This window comes from Leptonychotes weddellii, chromosome 11, assembly GCF_054177405.1.
Source record: "Leptonychotes weddellii isolate Sample4059 chromosome 11, ASM5417740v2, whole genome shotgun sequence".
Taxonomy (NCBI): Eukaryota; Metazoa; Chordata; class Mammalia; order Carnivora; family Phocidae; genus Leptonychotes; species Leptonychotes weddellii.
The window spans coordinates 71888644-71910936 of NC_138379.1; the positions used below are offsets into that span (position 1 = coordinate 71888644).

The window sequence follows — 22293 nt, forward strand, 5'->3', positions numbered from 1 at the left end:
CTTGTCATCCACATGGAGAATCCTTTGTTTTAATTGTGAGCTTGTATTAATTCACCCTTTAAATTTCTTTATCCTGCTGAACAACCTTAGTTCCTTGTGACAGTCCTCATAGGCTCTATGATATGGCCCTTTGATCATTTCCATTGAGTTCCTCTGGAGTACTACAGCAGATGCCATACAAATTTAATAAGGGTCCTAATAAAGTTTCAATAGTACCAGTATGACCACAGGATATCCCATAGTGTCTATACTTTTTTTTTTTTACCTTGGATTATATGCTTTGTTTTAATGATTACTTTCAGATAACTAGCATTTTCTTACAGGTTTAAGTTCAATTCTTGTTTGTTTCAGAAAATCCTTCGATCCTGTATAGGTAGACACTTATATCTTGGTTGACTCTACCACCTATTGGCCTGTGCTTCCTTTCTACAACTCCCATGAATGGGGCCCATCTTTTGTGGATATTCATGTAACTTTTTCTCTTAGTTTTTCATCTCTTGACCTCTCTCTGGAGATCTCATCTACCAAACTCCTTTTGGTCAATGGGCAAACAGGATCCTCTAAAATTTGGTTCTGTTTTCTCTATAAACTAAGGGGAAAAAATGAATTGTCCCCATTGATCATTCTCTTCCAAATACCTCAGTAGAAGGTACTGAATCCTGGAGATGTTCTGTATATGGAACTGAGAAATGTAACAGAGATCACAGTAATTGCTAATCGTGGATCCAATATCTGATCATTGTAGTTATGATATTGCATGCAGTTTTCATGGTATTGCATCCATAACATTATTTATGGAATATAATCTATTCTAGGACCCTGTGAAGCCAAATTCTCACATCCATATAAATCAGTGAAGATCCTTTATCCATTTCCTGCCAGCTGCCTTTCCAAAGTTGGCACTAAGTCCAGAAACCATCTGAGAAGGACTCTCAGCTCACAGGGCACACTATCCCACAGTAGCAAGGTGACTTCTGCCAAGACTTTGATGACTGAGAAAGGCACAGCTTTCATCTCTCTCTTCCATCTGCAACTAAGACATCAAGCAGTGGCCACCAGTCACAGTTTAGTTCCTCTTTTGGTGAAACTTTTAGTTTAAATTAACATATGTAGGGGTGCCTGGGTGGCTCAGTCGGTTAAGCGTCTGCCTTTGGCTCAGGTCATGATCCCGGGGTCCTGGGATCGAGCCCCACATCGGGCTCTCTGCTCATGGGGAGCCTGCTTCTCCCTCTCCTCCCTACTCCTGCTCTCTCTCACTCTCTCTCAAATAAATAAATTAAAATATATATATATATATATATATATATATTTTTTTTTTTACTAATTGCCCCGTTTAAAGCATATTGCCGGAATGCCCAATATCCTCAGGGAGGAGAGACATTGGTGAGCACTAAGGACATCCAGTGGAACATGGAGAAGGAAATAGCTGCTACTGAGACTTCTAAACATCAGATATTAAAATGTAGTGTCTTTCTATATTGAATACCTAATATCAAGCACCACTATATATTCATTTATCTTTGTAGCACCACAAAAACTTAAGTATTATAGCTGATTAAATAAGGTTAAATAGCTTATAGCCAGCAGAGTGCACATCAGGTATTTGAACCCTTATCTACTTGTTATCAAAACCTATGTTTTAACCAAAGGAAACAATTGAAAGAGACATCCCAAAAGTCTTCCCTGAGTGTAGCGAACACACTATCTCAAATACTACAGATACCTTGATGGGATTTGGGCCTTTGGTGGGAATAGATAAAGCTACTTGACCTGGGAGTTCATTCTGCATGTGGCCTGGGGATGCTTTATATGGCCAATAGGATTTTGTTTGTTAATTAAAGAATGTTCTGATCACTAAATATTTTTGGCTTTTGAGGTTTTTAAGGGTTTTAACATCTATCTGTATCTATCTGTCTATCTATCTATCTATCTATCTATCTATCTAATCTATCATCTGTCATCTTTTTCTCTCTCTCTCTGCCTGCCACTTACCTTGTTTTTCTCTCTCTGTCTTTAAGCTCCTGTCCGTTTCTACGTGTGCCTCACTTTTTTATCTTCTGTCTCGGTGTGGGAGAGGTGACTATGGTTGAGGAGGTTTAGTAACAGACTTCAGAAACTTAAAAGGCCCAGGGCTAGGCCCAGAGAGAGGAAGAAGAAACTAGTTCTACTCCAAGCTCAAGGGAGAGAAATTAAATAATAAGGAACACATGTCCTATACTTTCTAAAATATGCCTTACTTTAAATCCTGTGGTCTATCATCCCCATAAACATATCCGTACTTGTTGGAACTTTGGGGCCCACTAATAGTTCAGCACATGGGGTTTTTCTGGGAACAGATAACCTCAGACTTCTTTCTCTGGCATCCCTCCCAGGTCACCAGATTTCAAAAAAAAAAAAAAGAAAGAAAAGAAAGAAAAAAGGAGGGAGCAAAAATGTGTTCTGTGTCTATAATGTATGGATACTGTTATGTATATTCTGGCATTTGATCATCAAAATCATCTCATAGTTGACAAAACTAAAGCTGAGAGACAATAAATAAATTGTTCAAGGTCAGATAATAAGTGGTAGAATCAGGATTCAAACCAAGACTTCCCAAGTTCTGTGCTTTTGATTGACACTACAAGATTTTAGAACAGAGACACTGTCTAAAGACAAACATTGTGCATCTGGAAGGAGCTCCTCTGGTGCTTTAAACTTCAGAAAAGGCATATGGTCTTTAGCATAAAGAGATAAGTACCCTAACATGAATCCTCAGGAAAGCTAGTAGAAACAGAAACTGGGTTGCCATAGCTTCAGGATAGCTGGTAAACCTGAGGGAACCTGAAGAAAGATTGAAGAAAAGGGACAGGTGATATCCTAATCATCTATTTATTACAGCTTTCTTATCCTACAATACTCTAAGTTTGTTGGGTCCCTTTGCAGCTTCCCTGTGCTAACTGGGGGTGGGGGGTGGGGTGGGCATGATGGTTATATATCCACCTTTTTCCCTTCACTGCAATGTGCTATCATCAGAGACATATTAAGGCGATTCTGTCCCATACATGTACTAGGATAAGCCTTATGAAAATGATGTTATGGGACATCTAAATGGTTGAATATTGGCAAATTTGCACGGTCCATTTAACACTGTAATCATGATTATGCATAAACTTTTCCCTAATCATGCCAGAACACAGAGCCTCCCACCCATTTCTGTGCAGCAGGAAGAGCCAACCCAGTGATTCTGGAGAGCCAGATAGATGGTAAAGAAGAGGGTTCCGAGAGTCCTACATTCTCCCTCACCCTATAACTGACTTGTGAATGGGTGGTTAGGATAAGAGCAAGAGCTGAACACATAAGGAGCATAACCTGACTCATCATTCTTCTCAAATCTCAGGAAGACACTGGGTGAAGGAGGTGGTATGTGCATAGTGCAAGAGATAGGCTTGGTGGCCATGCTTCCAAGGCTTGAATCCCATCCTATCACTAGCTTCTGCATGAGCTGAACCTCAGTCTTTTTATCTGTAAAATTATGGTAAATGTAGCACCCACTTCATAGAAACATTGTAAAAATTAACAGAAATAATACGTGCATAGCAATTAGGATTATACCTAGTAACTAGTGGGCAGTCAGTAAATTTAAACTATTGTTATTATTGGAGACTATTCCTTTGGGTTGTAAAGCCTTCAAGTCTTTACTAAAACTTACTGCAGTCCTGTTCCAGCTCTCAATATTCAGAAGGGTCACCCCATCTCTCTTCTGCCACTTGGATATCCCTATAAATTAAAGAGGGCAGGAAAGATCCAGAGGGCGATAACTGTGCGTTCCCAGAGGTTCTAGCTGGGAAAAAACTAAGGGTGCCTTCCTTTTAAAGTACAATGGATCCTAGTTTTGGGTGGGGTGTGAAGAGGGAGGCAAGAGTTTTAATAGGGTATGGGATCCATATGCATATCGAGCACTGTGGGCAGATGGAATAGATACTTCTCAACATATACCACTCACATTATTTCTAAAGACATATGGATGCTGCTGTATTTAATTGCATACACAGTTTACAAATGCTACATAATTTAGGATGGCTTTTACTGTGTTTTTTTTCTCAATTATTGCACACTAAAAATCAAATTAATTCTATGTGGACATCCAACACATTTTTCAAGCCCTATTACTTAAAAATATGGAAGACCAACATATAATGGAAGAAATGTAAAACCAGAAGAGAAGAGACCCAACTTCTGGTCAGAGTGCTGTTCTTCTAACCCACCACGGGGTCTAGAGTCACTTTACTTCTCTATGCCTCAGTTTCCCCTGAGTCAAGAGATTTTGTGGTAATAGTATTTCTAGTGACCTGGTCTAAGGAAACAATCGTAAAACTGGAATGAGGCTATATTCATGATGACGTTCACTAAAACATTATTTATACCAGCCAAAAATTAGAACAACATAAATGTCCAAACATAGGGTAATCTACTTGATGTAATGTAATGAAACCAATTAAAATTATGTTCACTAATACTATGTAACGGCATGGAAAATTGCTTCTGATCTATTCTTAAAAGAAAAAATGAGATATAAACGATATGATTATAACTCTATAATAAAAACCATGGCAGAGAATAAGGAAAAGATTGGAAGAAATACATTAAATGAAATTGTGCATGAGTGACTTTAAATCTTTTAAAACTACTTTTGTATGGTGTCCAAATTATATTTAATAAGGATACATTACTTAAACTAAACAAAATACATCAATAATAATCAGCTGGGAAAGTTGGGGTAAATGTTTCTAAGGCCCCTTCATTTCTGAAATCCAGCAGCAGTCTTCAAGATTTAAAGACCTAATAGGTTTGTGGAAGCCCTTTCAAAGGCATCCAGCACCACACAATTATAATGCCTTATTATTATTAACTCGCACCAAGCAAGAACGAACACAAATCCATTACAAAAGCAAAGTAGGGAAATAAGAAAGAGGCAGATGACACCATATTCTACTTGCTGTGAAAGCTCTTTTTGGTTGGAATATTCTTGACGCAACCTTTGGAAGAATGAATTTTACACAGCTTTCTGCCATGCAGCCCTCTCTGCCCTTTGTGCTGACATAATTGTCAAGCAGGTTTTATTGCATTCTCAAGTGATGGGCAGAACAGATGGCCAAAGCCCAGTCTGGGGACTGGTGTCTGCTTAGAGTGTCAGTGATGCTTCGCCGGGAAGGGGTAATAGAGGTATGGCTGGCCCTGTAAGGAATGGGGACTGGGACCGCACAGGTAGGGAGACTAAAAATGAAAACGGGGTGGCTGGCTGGCTTCCCTGTAGGAAACCACATGGAAGCTCATTTATACGTTGCGATGCCAATGTGAACGTAAGCACAATGGGGAATCAACCCAGGAAAGTAGATTTTTAGCCCAAATCATAGGTCACTGGTTATAATCCCCGCCAGAACAGGAACAGCTGAAAAAGTAGGTCTTTATTTTATGCAAGTTGGGGTGACACCTCATCCTTACTCATTAAGAGCTGTGGGAGTGGGCAAAACAAGATGAATACTGAAAAAAAAATGCCTGGACTTAAATTCAAGAGATTTGGGTTTGACCTGTGACCCTGCAATGTCCATAAATCTCAGACTGGGCACACTACCTCTTTAAGCCTCAGTTTACTTATCTATAAAATGAGGCTAACCCACTTTGGAAGAGTATTATAAAGGATTAAATGATATCATCTATGAGGTGCCTGGTTCCTGGTAGGCCTTGAGGGGTCATCTCAGTTTAACGTGTGGATTTGAGACAGCCTTGAAAATAAGTTCAAGTCTATAATTCCAAATGCCTAGTACAAAAATGGGTGGTTTCAAGAGAAATCAGGTGATTAGTCAAAAATGAATTAAATGTACATTTTCTATTTTCCTCATCTATTTGTGTTTGCTTTTTTTAGAGTTCTAAGCTCTAGGACATCGTGTTTGACAAGACAAGAATTTAAGAGCACAGCTGGTCGAAGTGGCCTGAGTCACTGGCAGGGCCCTTTGGGCAGACTCATGGGTCAAACAATAAAATCACAATATTTACTAAGATCAAGGAGCCTTAAAAATATGAAATCCAAAAATAAAAGGAGTGAGGCTTAGAGACATGAAGTGATTTGCTCAGAGTCTTACAGCTAATAGCAGAGTGGATATTCACATTTAGATTCCCCCATTCCCAGCTTAACATACTTTCTACGACATATTTTGATGATTCAAATACATTTTTCTGGCTTGAGAAATATGATATGAACGCAGCAGTATGGAGGTTGGAAAGGATCCATACTCATGGGTATGAATGATGACAGGGGACTGCCTCAGCAAGAGGTCGGGATATGTATGCGGAGGGGCAGATAAAGGCAAGAACTGATATCAATCATGACACCTTGCCTTGATATTACCAGTTTTAAAAGTTTAATATAATTGCAGCTCCATTTAATCCTTACAGATTTCACCTCATTAGTTGGGTGGGACAGATGTTTTATAAATAAATTTATAAATAAAGTATTTATTTATTTTTATTGGAGTTGGCACAATTTTTACATTAGTTTCGGGTGTACAATACGGTGATTCCACAGCTCTAAAGGCCGTGCTATGCTCCCCACAAGCGTAGCGACCACCTGTCACCATACAATGCTATTAGGAGACCATCGACTCAATCCCCTGTGCTGTGCCCATCATCCCCCACGACGTATTCAGTCCATAACTGGAAGCCTGTGCCTCCATTTTGTAGACGAGGAGGGAAGTTAAATGTTCTTCTTGTGGCAACAGGGGGCAAGTGGTGAGCTTTCTTGACCCGAAGAAAGAGAATTCCTTACATGACCTCTTTCAGTGCGCTCATTTGGAGCCTATTCTTGAGTGTTTGAAGAGTCACATGGATAGTTTCCAGCGTGACTTACCTCTGGAGCTCTCTGTGGCCCGTCAGGTTTAGGAGCTACAAAACCATGGCGTGATACTGGGTCAGTAACTCCGCTCAGGATGTTGCCTTGGCCCTGGGAGTCCAAAGATATCAGAGTGTGTGTATCTGCCTGGAACTTTAAGCCACTAGGCATTTTTTTAAAGATAAATACAGGCAACCAAAGAACAAACTGGGTTGACATCTGGTGGTGGGGATAGGGGGTGGAGGACAAAAGAACAGAGGAAATGAACCAGGCTTTATCAACTCCACCATGCCTTTCCCCTGGTGGGCAGCAACTAGGTACCAGCCACTTGCCTCTTTACAGTTTTAACTAAAAGGAGCATTACAGAGGTGAATTAACATTTAAAAAGAACGTAAAAACTCAGAGCTGTTCTAATGATGATTAATGGAGAGCTATAAGGGGGCCATGACCTGCTAGTGTCATTAAATGGATTGGCAGGTTTCTGAGCATTAATTATAAATAGCCACAGGAGTTCTCCTGCTTCACAGAATGATGATAAATCCAAGTCTCGGAGAGAGAAGAAGAAAGGAAAGCAAAGAGGGGAAAAAAGTTTGCCTGTAAGTGTCTGCCCATGTGTTGTCGGGAGGAGGAGAGAGCAGAGGGAATGAGATAAATGATAAATTAGACCCTGCCAGTCAATCACATTTTCTAAATGTTTTATGTCCCAAAAGCTATAAAAGCAATATTCCTTTCTGCCCTTATTGGAGCCATTTCTGTAGGGCAATCACATCAGTTTCCTTGGGGATTTCCACTGAAATGTGCTTTGCCTTTTCTTTTTATATTTACTCTCCAGCCTGTGACCAAGGGAGGGTCAGGGTCCGCATACAAATGGGCAGGAAAGAGCTCCAGTGACCAGGAAAGGCAGGCAGGGGGAGTGGGAGGCGCTGGCTGGGGGCCCTGGCTCCCTCCACTGCCCACAGAAAAGTCACCAAGAGCAAAGGCGCTTTCCATTCATCCTGGGAGGGTCTCAGTGAACAGGCCAATGGCCGGATAGGATAGACAGTGAGGACTCAGCACAAATTGTGCTGACTTGACAGACCGCAAGCATCATGAGGGCAAGGACGGATTTGGGGTCTGCTTTATTCACCGCCAGAACCCAGAGCGGTGCCTGGCACATCAGACGCATCCCGTGACTTCCAGACGGAGAAGCATTGCCATCTCAGCCCGTGCGCGCGGCCGTTGGCGGAGAGCTCCGGGAGTCTGGGCTGGGCCCTTCTCCCCCGGGGTGTCCTCGTTTCCCATCTACCCGTGACAAGACTCCTCAGGGTTCGCTTACTATCCCTGGTGAAGAGATGCAGACGGAGATGGGACAGGGAGGGAGAGAGAGAATGAAAGAAACACCCCCAAACTAGGATTTGGAATAATGGGTACTCCTAGACGATGTGATATTTTTTGTGTGTCGTTACTTTTCAAGGCTTTCGGCTGCAAGTCATTATTTCAGCTGATTGGAAAATGGTGTTGAAAGACCTGCTTCTCTGGTACAATTTTCTTCATATCCTATTAGTTGCAATACAATTACAGAGGATACATCAATTCCTGGCCTGCCCGTCGCTGCCGCCGGAACCGCCTATTAAAAAGCGGCCTTATTAATGGAATTGTACATCTAGGATTAATCGGCTTGCGTTGGCCATTTACATTTCTCATTCCACAAGCACTTTTGTTTGCTTAATAGGCTGAAGGAGGTAGGAAATGACACAACAAAAGCCTCTCCCGATGGCCACGCATATCACTGGTGGATTTAATATCCCCTCCTTCTTTCATCCTGAAGTGCTGCATAGGGATAAGATCTGGCACATGCCACTAGGGAAAAGCAAGCCGGCAGCGAAATAGCCATTGGTGGGCAAGCAGGAAGGAAGGAGGGGCCGAGAGAGAGGCCTGGGCCAGAAGAAGGTCTTTGAGCTTTGGGGAAGGAGCACAGGTTCCGGTTTTCCGCCTACCCTGAGAGGTTCGCCTGGGAAGAAGCAGCACCTTGGGGACAAAGGCCAGGAAAGCAAGGTCCCAGTGGCAGGGCGGGAGGAGCACAAGGAAGCAGTTGCCCTGCTTTCTTGGGACGGACGCACCCTCCCCTGTGCCACGAGTGACTTCTGCAAGTTGTCCTTTATCCAGGCTGCTGCATTTTTGTTAATCCTCGTCTGGCTCCCTGCCCATCTACACATTCCTCCATCATTTCCCTTTAGGGCTTAGGGAATAGACGTAAGGCTAGTGGATTCCAAGTCACTCTACTACCAGGCCAAGCCAAGCACAGTGTGACATGGAGGGGCGTGGGGGGGGCGGTGCGGTGCGGGGATGGAGGAAATCACGTAGGTCCAGTTGGCTCCCTTTTTTTTCTGTTGGTATGGGTAACTTAGAACTGACAGCTTGGGATTTCTCTCCAAAACTTAGGGAAGGAAAATGCAGAGCATCACGGCAGAATTCTTACGTTCCCTGGATTCCAAGAGATGAACCCCCAGACAGCTGTCCACAGCAGTCTGCCTAGGAATGAGTGTGCCAGGGAGAGATGCCAGCCCATCTGAATGATAATCCCTGACTGCAGGGGAGTGGTGGTGAAAGCAAGGTAGGAGGGAGGTGAGGATGCTCCAGGCCCTTCCTTATCCACCGGACTCTCTGAGGGGAGCCGTAGTAGACTCCCAACTCCTCTTCCACACACTGGCTTACAGGGTGTTCCCCGGGACATCAGAGAGTCTTGGACACCCCAAGGAAGAATTGTTAAAAAATAATAGAACTTGGACCTTTTCATCAAACCTTATCTCCAGAGAGTTTAGCTTTTCCTTTCCAGAACAGGATGGGGACAGGGAGGAGGGACACGTAGGGCATCAAGCCCCAGGGAGGGAGTCCAAGTTGTTGATGAACAGGGAGCGGATTTCCTCTCCCTAGGCAACAGCCACACCTCCCAGCCAGGGCCAGCGCCCACCGGACCATCATCTTCTCCTGTCCTCCTTCAACCTGCTCCATGAGGTAATGCTTATGAAAGCTCATGCTTCCGACAGTGATGCTCTGCTGAATTTGCTCCTCCCTTGGTCTCTGGCTGGCTGGCTTCTCCCACGACCCAGGGAGGTCTGTGAGGTCTGAAATGCCGGACAGCTGAGGCTCATGAAGCCCAGAGTGCCTCGCCAGGCAGGGGCTCTGTGGTTCAACAGAGGGCTCCAGTCTCGGGAGAGCATTACCCCAGCAGCAGAGTCCATGTATGTTGGAGCGATGTAATATAGTATGACTTTTCGCTTTAATGGAATTTTTCTAGACCACTAAGAAAAAAGACTCCATTAACCACACTACAAGGGTCTCTACTTATTAGTATTTTAGAACAGTGGCAAAACATTTCGTGAATCTAATTATTGCTGACAAATATGAAAATTGAAATCAAAGTTAAATTTTCAGCTACAGTGCCTCATATGCCAGCCCTTCTCTGACTTTGACTCCTGCACCAACACGTTTATTCTTCCAAGAGTTTCAGCAGAAGATTGGCTATTTTCCCTCTCCCCTCATACCGCTTGCTTGCTTCCCGCAGCCCCTCAGCCCCCCCTGGCTCGGACCCTATATATTTTGAAGCATTAAATCTGACATATTCATCTTGGTGGCTGGCACGAGCTAACTAACTTCATGTTTACTTGTCACAGATTCAGAAATGGGCTGAAGCTGCTTCCCTCTCCCCACTCTCTCTCCTTCCACCCCCAGTCCTAGCCTTCCTTTTTTTTTTTTTCAGATAAAAGTCATTTGACTGATTTCAAATTCCTCGTGATATCAGGACAGAAAAAAAAGGACTTGTCAACACCTTTCTTTCTTTTTCCCTATTAAGCATACTGTAAAAATCAATCCCTTTTGTCACTTCACTCTGCTTGCGAGAATGTTTAATGGATGTCAAGGGAGCTAATGATCGCTGGTGGAAAATTCATTTTAGATTTGCTATTTATAAAGTACTCAGTACTCAGGTGGGAAATTAACATGAGGCAAGGAGTCGGGTGTGGTGGGGGGAGGGAGAGGAATATAGGACTGGGGCCCTGCCAGGCTGGCAGTTGCTTTGTGTGGGCAGTACCTGAGGCGTTCTGGGGGCAGAGGCCACATGTGTCAGAGATGCTGGGTGGGACAGGGCAAAGAGCATGGGCTCAGGAAACCTCCAGACCTGGGTAAGTTGATCTTTCTGAGCCAAGATTTTCTCAGCACTAAAATCATATCTGTAACACCTAGCTCACAAGGTTGTAGAAAGGATTAAATAAAATATCACACGTAAAACATTTACCAGTGCCTGGCACTGAGTATCAGTACATGTTTAATAAATGTTAAATTTCTTTCTCTGTAGCCCCATAGCTCTGTGAGGGGGTCAGGACAGGACAGGTCAACACAGAATTGCTCCAGGATCTGGAACCTGCCATGGGTGCACTCTACGCACGAGCCCACGCCAGAACCCTGAGCATCCCCTGGCATCTACAACATCCAGGTGATCAGATTAGCCGGTGGTTGTCAAACATCAGGTGAGCGTCAGAATCCCCTGGAGGGCTTTTCAATAAACAGACCGCTGGGCCTCATTTCAGAGGTTCTGAAAGTCTATAGGCCAGGGGCAGGGCCTGAGACTCTGCATTCCTGATAAGTTGTCAGGTGATGCTGATGATGCTGGTCTGGGACCACACTTTGGGAACACAGATGTTAAGCATACAAACTCAACTGTCTCCTGAAACAGTGTAGCCCCACTGTCTAACCAGCACGGCCCAGATAAAGCGCCAAGTCCTTCCCCACCCCTGACTCATCCACACCCCCTCAAACCAGTATTGGACTCAGAAGTTTGAGGCAAATCACTTAGTGCTAGTTAATTCATTCCCCAATTTTACATCACTGGCCAAGCAGGAGAGGCAAGGGCTGACGTTTTCTGGCTTGCTGCGGTATGTAGCCAAGCCTCAGTTTCCTCTTTACACGGCTGGTGCCTCAAGTGCTCAGATGGATCCACTTTGTCCCCCCGATGTCCTCTCAGTTGCACATGGAACTCCAGGTCACGAAGCTCCAGTCTACCCACACCCTTCTAATTTCTCCTTTTCCTGGCCCTTCTCTTGGATACTTCTCTGTTATACTTGGATTAACTGCAAATCTCCTTTGATTACTCGCTCTCTGTTGAAACAGACAACCTGTTGCCATGTGTTTGATTACTGAATCCCAGGGGACTTCCGATTTGTAATGCAGCCAGTTACCGTACACTTGGCATTACACACAGTCATTGAGCTGCTAATTCATTGTCTAAGAAGTTGCTTTTCAGTTTCTGATTTTTCAATAATAGGCTTCTCACGAAGCCCGTAAGCTTCGGAAATAGGCCAAAAACTGCCTTTCCAGTCATTTACATAAACACAAGCGGATCAGGAGGGAGAAAAAATGGAATAATTTTACACGTGATTCCTGGGGGCTCTGAAGCCTCGGTGGATAGCACGTCAAGGCTGCAGGTCTGCAAAAGCACCGTGGGAAGTATGCAGGCTCTCAGAAAACCTGACACCAAGGCGAATGATAAATCCTGAAATTTCTCCTGACGCCTAGGCTGCCGCTTTGCCGGGGCTGGGCAGATATTCTGGGCACCAGCAAATTGTTCTGTCAGCAAGCCGCTCCCTCAGCTGCATCTTGTTAGGGAGTCTGTCACTCATTCCCCAGTCACAGCACCACAGTCCCACCTCTGAGGTGGCGTCCTGTCACCTGGGACAGGTAAGGAGGTGGTGTGGAAAACCTGCCCAGAAGACAGAGTCCTGAGGGAGGGAGCTCCATCTCCCTGAAGTTTGCTCCATATTTTGGCTGTGGGGGATGTGGATTCAGGGCCTGGCCCTTATATGGGTGCTCCCTTACTTCAAGAGGGAGGAACTTTCTGGCCTGCAGGCCACTTTCAACCACCATCTTGTTTCTTTCTCTCTTCTCTCTCTCTCTCTCCCCCACCCTTTTTTCAAATGTAGATTTTACAAATAACCCAATGAACCAGAAAGAACCGCCATTCTTTTTCTTCCCAGACAAATCATTTTCCTCTTCATTAAAGAGTAAAGAAATAGACTACTATAACTTTTACCTAAGTCCGACCAGGCCATTTTCCTTGCACACCTAGCCCTTAAGGGACAAAAGGGAAGGTGCCAGATAAAAACAGAACAGAAACAAGATGCCCAGTTAAATTTGAAATTCAGACCAATAGCAAATTTTTTTTTTTAGTATAAGTATATGCTGTGCGTAATAAAAAATTACTTGTTGCTTATCTGGAATTCAAATTTATTGGGCATCCTGGATTTTTATTTGCTAAATCTGGCAATCCTAGCAAAAGGAAATATTCAATTTCTTAGTTTAGATATTTTCATAGCTTACATACCACCAAGCTTGCTTTGTCCTGATATTTTGTTTTGTTTTGTTTTGTTTTTTCCTGAGGTGGGTATATTCAAGAGAAACTGACACCCCTCCCATGAGGGCAGAACTATACATCCCCCCACACACACACCCCCAGAGCCCAGACTAGGAGTGGCCCTTCCAGTCAGAGCTCCGTCCATCTGTGTTCACCATTTCTCTAAGTCAGTGGTTCTCCAAATTCAGCATCAATCACCTGAAGGGCTTATTAAAATGCACGTAGCTATGTTTCAGAAAGCCCCAGACTTTCTGATTCAAAGACCACACTTGAACAGCCACAACTCTAAGCACATTGTGTAAAAACAAACCCCTACCTCCTCCCCATGGGCAGACGAGGCACAAGGAAACTGCTGTGAGGGATCTGCTTGAAGGCTCAGTATAGAAATGATGGAATAGAGTAGATCTCAAAAATCTTTGTCCTCCTTTTCAGCCTTTTAAATTCTTTTCCTGGCCTTATTTATTCCATCATTCCATCTTCAACATTGAAGCAAGTTAGGACAGTGTTGCACTGGGCTAATCCTGCAGGAAGGACATCGCTGACAGAGATCAGTGTGTGCAAAGGCACTGTGTTGTGGCAGGGCGTTAGTGTCCAGGGTCAGTGCCTGGGGTCAGTGGGGCAAAAGGGCAGAAGCAGAAGGGTGCCGGGAGACAGAGCAAGAAAGGGGCTGGGGCAAGATAGGGAAGGGACTTCTGTGCCAAGTTAAGGAACTTGGGCTTTTGTCTTGAAAGCCAGCCATGTGGAGCTAACAGATATTTTAAGAAAGGACTGAGGTGACAAAATTTGTTTTTTTAGCAAGATAATTAATCATTAGCAAGAGAGAAGATGGACTCATCTGAGGAGAAAAGTGGTAGCAGGGGACCTATTTAGAGGCTGCATTAGTTTAGCAAGACATGGCTGGAGCTTGAACTGAGACAGGGACCACATGTAGGAAAGGAGGGAGAGATAGATACAAAAGGTCACTCAGAGGCAGACCTGAACTGAGCTGGGGAGTGATTATAGGAGCAAGAGGGGTGGAGGGGGGTGGAGGGTGTAGTGCAGTCCCCAGGTTTCACAAGCGTAATTCAGTGAAACATGGAAGCTACATTCCAAGGAAGTTTAAATATCCTATTTTACAGATGGGGAAAACAAAGGCTCTAGGGAAAACACACACACACACACACACACACATACACACAGCCTCAATTCCAAAAGTCAGAGTTAATGACAGGGCTGGGATGAGAAAGAATATTCTGACTGATGTGAGGATCAAGAAATATGGTCTATGTGGACATGCTCCGCAAACCATAAATATAAAACTGTGTCTGGTGTAATTCCTTCGAGAGTTAACTCAAGAAAGGAGTTGGGAGGTGAGCACATGTTTGAGAGATAGTCTGCTACCATCTCCTAAATGGTAGGACCAGAACCAAAAAAAGAGATGAAAAAATCAGGTAGGAGTGGATCAGATTGTATATTAACATCCAGAGAGAAGAGAATGTCATGAGGAAAGGAGGGAGATTTTGTGGAATCCCGAGTCAGCCCTTTTGCCCATTACACAAGTCACTGTTTTAGTCTTTTTCCGCTTTCTGGAAAACACAGCCTACAGGTTTATGGACACATGTGTGAACATGTACACACATGTGTGCAAACACACATCTTCCCCAAATTACACTCAGAGAAAATCAAAGCCATTGAATGCAGACTCCTTCAACTTCCCACAACCAAGGTGAAAGGTTTACCTGAATCCAAACTGTGCAAGGACAGCTGATTCTCTCTTTTTCCATTTTTCTTTATTCTGATTGAGTTCTATAAGTTCTATCCTGTAAGTTCTATACAACACAAAATTTACCATTTTAACAATTTTAAATGTGCAATTCACTGGCATTAAGTACCTCCACACTGTTGTGCAACCAGCATCAGCATCCATCTCCCAAACTTTTTCATTATCCCAAAAAGAAACTTTACCCATTAAATAATAACTCCCCATTTCTTCCTCCCCTCAGCTGCTGGAAACTTCTATTTTCTGTCTCTATGAATTTGCCTATTCTAGGTACCTCATATAAGTGGAATCATACAATATTTGTCCTTTCATGTCTGACTTCTTTCACTCAGCATCATGTTTTCAAGGTTCATCCGTGTTGTAGCATGTGTCAGAATTTCATTCATTAATTACATTAAGGCTGGATAATACTTAATTGTACGTATGCACCATATTTCTTTCATCCATTCATCCACTGATGGACACTTGGGTTGTGTCCACCTTTTGCCTATTGTGAATAATGCTGCTCTGAACATGGCTGTACAAATATCTGAGTCCCTGCTTCCAAATTTTGGGGTTTTTTGGTATATACCTAGAAGTGGAATTACTGGATCATATGATAATTCCATTCATAATTTTGGGGGGAACCACCAAACTCTTTCTCACAATGGTTGAACCACTTTACTTGCCCACCAGCAATGCACAGGAGGGTTCCAATTCAACTTCTCCATACCTTCGTCAACATTTGTTATTTTCCTTTTTAAGTTTTTAACAATAGCCATCCTAATAGGTATAAAGTCATATCTAATTGTGATTTTCATTTGCATTTCCCTAATGACTAGAAATGTTGAAAACCCATGGTTAGATGCCACAAAGTATGTGGTGATACCTTAACCACATGTGTGTTGTATGGCCCAAGGGCTTCTTCCACCCTTGTCTAGGGGAGAGCTAACATTCCCTCCTGTCATACAACATGCTAATTGCCTCCTAACATTCATACTCCTCTTCTTCCATGAGAATAAAACATTACAGCAGCCAGGAACAAAGTGGAATATTTCTGTGGTTACACAGAAAAACTTCTATCATATTTAAGCCACTTTTATTGTGTAGTTTCTGTCATTTCCAGTTGAATCCAATCCTAATAGGAATTCTGAAATAAGTTTCTTCTTCCTTACTTTATTTTTTTAAAGATTTTATTTATTTATTTGACAGAGAGAGACACAATGAGAGAGGGAACACAAGCAGGGGGAGTGGAAGAGAGAGAAGCAGGCTTCCTGCTGAGCAGGGACCCTGATGAGGGGCTTGATCCCAGGACCCTGGGATCATGACCTGAGCCGAAAGCAGACGCTTAACAACTGAGCCACCCAGGTGCCCCCCCTTACTTTATATAGTAATGCAATTTGTCTTTCTCCTTGTCTTCAAGATTCATTCTTTTACCAGTCCCCAAGATTTGCCACCCCTCACACCCTCTCCTATTCCCTAAGGGACCTCGCTTGGTCAGTCATCTCCTGGGTCTTCCTTTCCTCCTTCCCTTTTAGGAGCACCTGCCCTTCAGCATTCAAAGAAGGTCTTTCCCATCTTAGAAAAGCAACAACATCCTCTCCAACTGCAATTCCTCTTTGTTTCCCCATTTCCTCCCTCTTGTTTTCTTAACAACAGCAATAACAACAACCAAAAAAAAAAAATCTTTTTGAAATAATTGCCCACATTTTCTATATTCTCACCTTACTTTTGTCTCCCCACCCTAGGTCCCCACCCCACAAAACTGTTCTCCCAAGGGGACAGAAGACCATCTTTGTTGAAGCTCAGAGGTCTCTCCTGAGTTCCAGATCAGTGTAGCTAACTTCATATTGGATAGCACCTCAAAAATGCCTATTAGGCATCTTCAAACCCATCATGACTCAAACTGCATTCATCACCATCTCCCTAAAACCCACCTGAGCATCATTTATCCCAAAACAAAAAGTTTTCTTTCATTTCCCTTTATTACTTATCATCCTCTTTCCTCTCCATCTCCAAGTCATAACCCTTCTACCTCCATAACAGTTGAATACTCCCAAATCTCCCCATCTCTGCAGCACTCATGCTCTCATTAACTTATGCCTGATAGGCTGCAACATCCTCTAGAAGGCTCCTTTGCCTCTAGTTTTGCCCCCAGTTTAATTCATTTTCCACACTGTCATTAGAACAGTATTTTAACATTTTTAAGTAAACCAAATGTTACTCAACAAGTAAAACTGCAAATCTGATCATGTTACTATTGGACATGCAACCCTTGAACACACTTTCTTCTCTCAATATAAAATCTTTAATAGGAAGCATAAGGCCATTCAAACTCTGACCTCTGCCTACATCTCTACCTACACATCTTGTCTTTCTACCTACATCCCTTCTCCCCCATCCCCTTGAGCACCAAAACCACACATACACACTCCATCTAGCCAGACTGGATATTGGATTCCTGAATTCCTACCATACTCTCCTGACTCTAGGCCTTGGCATATGCAGTCTGCTCTACTAGTAACATTTATCTCTCCTCTTACCTGGTTAAATACAGTCATCTTTGTGTCTCAGCTTTCACATCTCTTCCTTCTAGAAGAATTTTCTGGCCTGAAAAACCCCCAATTGCTGCCATAGCAAACAACACTTGCTTTTATCTCAGCACTTACCATGTTGTATTGAATTGTCTACTTCACTGAGTATAAGAAAATTGTTGTTTATGGCTTGCATACAGTAAGGTATGAATAAATCATTCTGGAGTGGGTGAAATACAAATGTAAGTAAGAACTTGGCCATGCCCTTGGGTCTATTATATTGCTTTTTTTTTTTTTAATTATTCACCTTGATGATGTGGAGATTACATGTCTATATCATTTGAGGATGACATAAAGCTGGTGGTGACCACTCATCAGAATCCAAAAATAATCTCAGCGGATTTAAATAAAGGACCCAAGGTGCAGTAAAATTTCAAATACTTGGAAGAAATATTTAAAGAAAATTAACCATAAGCCAGAATAAGAGAGGTCTTACATAATAGCATTTTTGTCAGAGGAATGAGTACAACATCAATATGAGCCAATAGTGTGGTATCTCGGAAAACAAACAAACAAAAAACAGAAAAGAATACAATAATAAAGTGAACCTATGTAACTATAAAGTCCAAAATGCGGTAGGTAATAGTCCATGCCCAACTTTAGCAATCAAACTACATCTGGGAGAATTTGTCTGGTAATGCATTTTAGTGGTTCAAACTGGAGCATGTTCAGAAGATAAAGATCAGTATGATTAATGGTCTAAAAGTTATGCCATATGATAATCATAAGAAGGAACTAAGAATGTCAAGATAAGTAGGGTTCATGATAGCCATCTTTTAGAAAGAGGATCACATAATATTTCATATATTCCTTATATTTTTGAGCAGCTCTAATTGGCAGAAGTTAGAAAGAGGCAAATTTTTGTTCAACATAGATTCATTAGGATTATATTCATCTGTGAGTAATAGAAACCTAATTAAATAAGATTTTTTTTTCTCATAAGTGATAGTGAGTATGTGAACATGTATTCTAGTGCTGGTACAACTGCTATGTCCTCTTGAACCCAAGGTCTTTTAATTAGATTAAGCCATATGAAATTGCCTATACTCAACTATTTTTGATTTACCAAAACAGCGGAGTCCATTTGGTTCAACCTAAAAGCTTCCTTCCTTGCCATTCTTTTTTTTTTTTTTTTTTAATTTGCTTCCATACCCAGTGTGTAGGCCAGTGCAGGGCTTGAACTCACAACCCTGAGATCAAGACCTGAGCTGAGATCAAGAGTTGGATGCTTAACCAACTGAACCACCCACGTGCCCTTTTGCCGTTGATATGTATTGTTTGTCCTCCTGTTTCCAAGCTGTTTCCTGGATCTCCAGGTAGTATGCCATTCTCTTAGTCAAGAGGAATCAGCAATGATAAGGTTTAAAAAGTGCAGGCTTCCTGAGTATAATCTTCAAAACTCCAAGTAAACTTATACTTACATTCCATTAACCTGAACTGCATTACATGACCATACTCAGGTATAAGGGAGTTTGGGTGGTGAATATTTTAAATGGGCACATTGCTGCCCTGAACAAATTTAGAGCACTGTTTATACAGAGAAAGGATAATAATTGATTTTGAGGTGATATCAAAAGTGCTTACCAGAATAGTGTTTTCTCACAGAGTTTATCAACTATGGAAAGGGATGCTAATATCATTTATTCTTCATTGTATCTGCACAATAGAACCATCTATAGTTATTTCAAAGTAGAAGGGACTCTGCCCTATACTGACCTATTCAATGAGAATTTTTGTGAGTCATGCCTGGGCATCTGCTTATAACAATCTCCACAGGTGATTTTGATAGGCAGCCAGAACTGGGCACCACAACGCAGGTAGTTAGTGTCTGCTCACTGGGAGTCTCTGGAATTGTTGGGCAGAAATTGGTGAATGTCATCAGATGGGATTGTTGCATTAGGGGGGAGACTGAGAAAATTCTATGATATCTCACAACTCTAGAAGTCTGTGAAAAAGCTTTTTTATTTGATGATTAAATTATTTTGGCCTTGACAAGGCTTCAGCAGTGCAAGAAAGTAATGAAAAAAAAAATGGTGACAAGGCATTTAGATCCTTCTATTAAGAAGTGTTAGGGGGAAAGGAAGGAGAAATGCAGAACAATTAATTAATTCTTATTTGTGTTCAAAATTAGCAAAATAGTGTATCCAACTGCAGAGGTCTATGCATCACCAGTTGCATTGAGAAAAAAGCTGTCAATTAACCTTTTCCATGTCTGAGCCAAGTTTCTTCTTGGGTGTTTAGGAGGAGAGTCAAATACCCTAGTGGACAACTTTGTGAAAGAAAGAAAAAGTAGATCTGAAGAAGAAGTAGATCTGAAGATAAGAAACACCTGACCACTTCATCTTCTCCAACTAAATATAATCCATCTAGTCACTTCCCTCTTTTCTTAGATCCAAACTTCCCTTGTCTGTCTCACTCCTCCTGATGCCAGTGTAGGTTCAGATAGCCACCCCGTCCTCCACTCATCTGACCTATTGACCACTAGAGTCAATATTTTCTGCTCTTGAGTAAGTTTAGTCATAAATATTGAGCTCATCCACCACTACCTATGTGCCTACAACATATGTTTTATGACTGATTATCACCAGGAGAGGTTGCTAAAATATGGGATCACAGATTCAGAGTCCCAGAAAGATCTTGTCAGAAAGAAGGTATCAATTGAGTCTGATAAGATAACTTCCAAAAGGGTAAGTTCTGAGGCCAGTTGTTGTGCACATAGTAAAATATAGGATAAGGAAGGGTTGAATTGACAACAGTTCAGCGTAAGTTGACAGGGTCATATGGCTTCTAAAAATCCTTAAGGGGATCTCATACCATTTTCCCTCTGTCTCTCCCTCTCTCTGTCCTTTCTTTCGAGCCATAAATTCGGAGTATTGAATTTATGCCAGGGGTTGTGTGAGGTGCCTTAGGAATGTAAAGATACATAAGGCAGTCCCTGACCTCTAGGAGCTCAGAGTCTGGTAGGGGAAGATAGACATGTGAGCACATAACTACACTGTGTGTGATGGATGTTAAGAATAGAGGTAAGTACAAGAGAAATGGAGGCATAAAGGATGAAATGAGAGACTTCAGAGGGATGCTGAGCCTGGAATTTCTTCTTGAATTATAACAAGTGTTTTTGAGGTAGACGAGAACAGTGCTCAGCAGAGGGAGCAATGTGCACACATGCTGTGAGGATGAGACCTCAAGCAGTCCATGGACCAGTAGTGCAAAGGATTAGGAGAAGCTGGCAAGCCCAGGCCAGACCCATACGGTTTCCAATACCTTTCTAAAGAGCTGAGACTTCATCCCCTTTGGATTTGGAACCAGGAGGTGTCATATTCTATAATATTTTGGGCTACTCAGAGCACAATGGGAGAAGGAGACCTAGAGCAAATGGTCAGAATATATAAGAACACAGATTCTCCTTCTCCTTTGTCTTCCTCCTCTTCCTGTCTTCCTGAAATCTAATGGTCAGGTACAATAGACTATCTGGAGAGATGCATGTTCTAGGGGACTACTGCAGCTGCGCTAGGGGACTACTGCAGCTGCGCTTTGAGGTATCAGAGCTCAAGGAAAGGGACTAAAATAAGTCATCTTGAAAGTTCCTCTGGGCTTGAGCTGGTTGTGACTCTGGGGCTGGCTGACACAGCAGTGTGAGCACTCTGGGGAGCCCTCAATGTGAGTACTTCCTGAGTTAACCAGAGACTGCCCTGGGTACAAATTTGCATGGTAGCTCTGTTCCCCATGTGCCTCCTATCCTGTGTATCTCATCAAAACAGACCAAGTTTTCACCCCTGCATGCACTGCAGGAACTGACCTGGCTTGGGGAGTGGAAGCAGCGTCACTTCTGCCTAACGCACTAGCTGCAAAATTGCCACTGAGGTTCTCAGCACTGAGCCTTTGCTGCCCATGAGAAGGAGAGCAATGGAAGCAACACTGTTGGCTAACTGACTCTTGGGGACGAGAAGTGGAGCCTGAGCAGAAGAGAAACATGCAAATCTTCACACTAAGGAATGGAGCTCCTTCCAAGGCTCACCATCGCTTAGCACTCTCTAAATCCAGCACTAACACATTCTTTCTTGACCCACATTCAAGTGGCTCCTGAATTTCTCTTATAAGATGGATCAGTTAAGAATCCTTATCATTCCTGATTGCTTATACCTAAAATGTTGTTAATCCTTTTCCCCCATTCTAAGGATGCCTTATAAAGAAATACATGCATAAATGGTAGATGTAGTAGATATCATACAGCATGTAGCGTTTGCATGCACGCACACCATTCATACATTCTGACTTTGGTCATCTGTCTGTAACTGTCTATATTCTTAGCCTCCTGCAAGCAGAAACCGCTTCTGAATACTTTCTTCTAGCATCACTATCTTTCAAGTGCTATACTCAAAAAGACTATTTGCAGAATTACAAAATGTTTAACTTGAAATGAAACTTCAAAATTATTTTAGTCAGACTTCTTTATTTTAGAGATGTGGCAACTGAGGTTCATATAGAGGAGACGCCCTTAATGATGTAATGTATGGGGATTAACATAACAATAAAAAATAATAATAATAATAGAGGAGACGCCTTATCCAAGATCATAGAACACTTCAGATGACTTTAGAGGTACAATTTTTAAGCCTGACCACATATTAGAACCTCTTACAGAGCCTGAATAAGATTGGTGATGAATTCTGATTTTTTTGGTCTGGGATAAGGTTCAGTCATTGGTATT

General features: G+C 42.4%; 1 protein-coding gene and 1 non-coding gene across 2 annotated transcripts in view; both read right to left on the reverse strand.

The window, feature by feature from the left end:
* Positions 1 to 22293, reverse strand: part of LOC145716028 (protein CEPU-1-like) — a 759467-nt gene that overhangs the window by 729135 nt on the left and 8039 nt on the right. The gene's annotated exons all lie outside the window — the stretch shown is intronic.
* Positions 15838 to 15963, reverse strand: LOC115941010 (U6atac minor spliceosomal RNA). The gene has a single exon (XR_004075738.1). It is a non-coding gene; the product is annotated as a U6atac minor spliceosomal RNA (small nuclear RNA).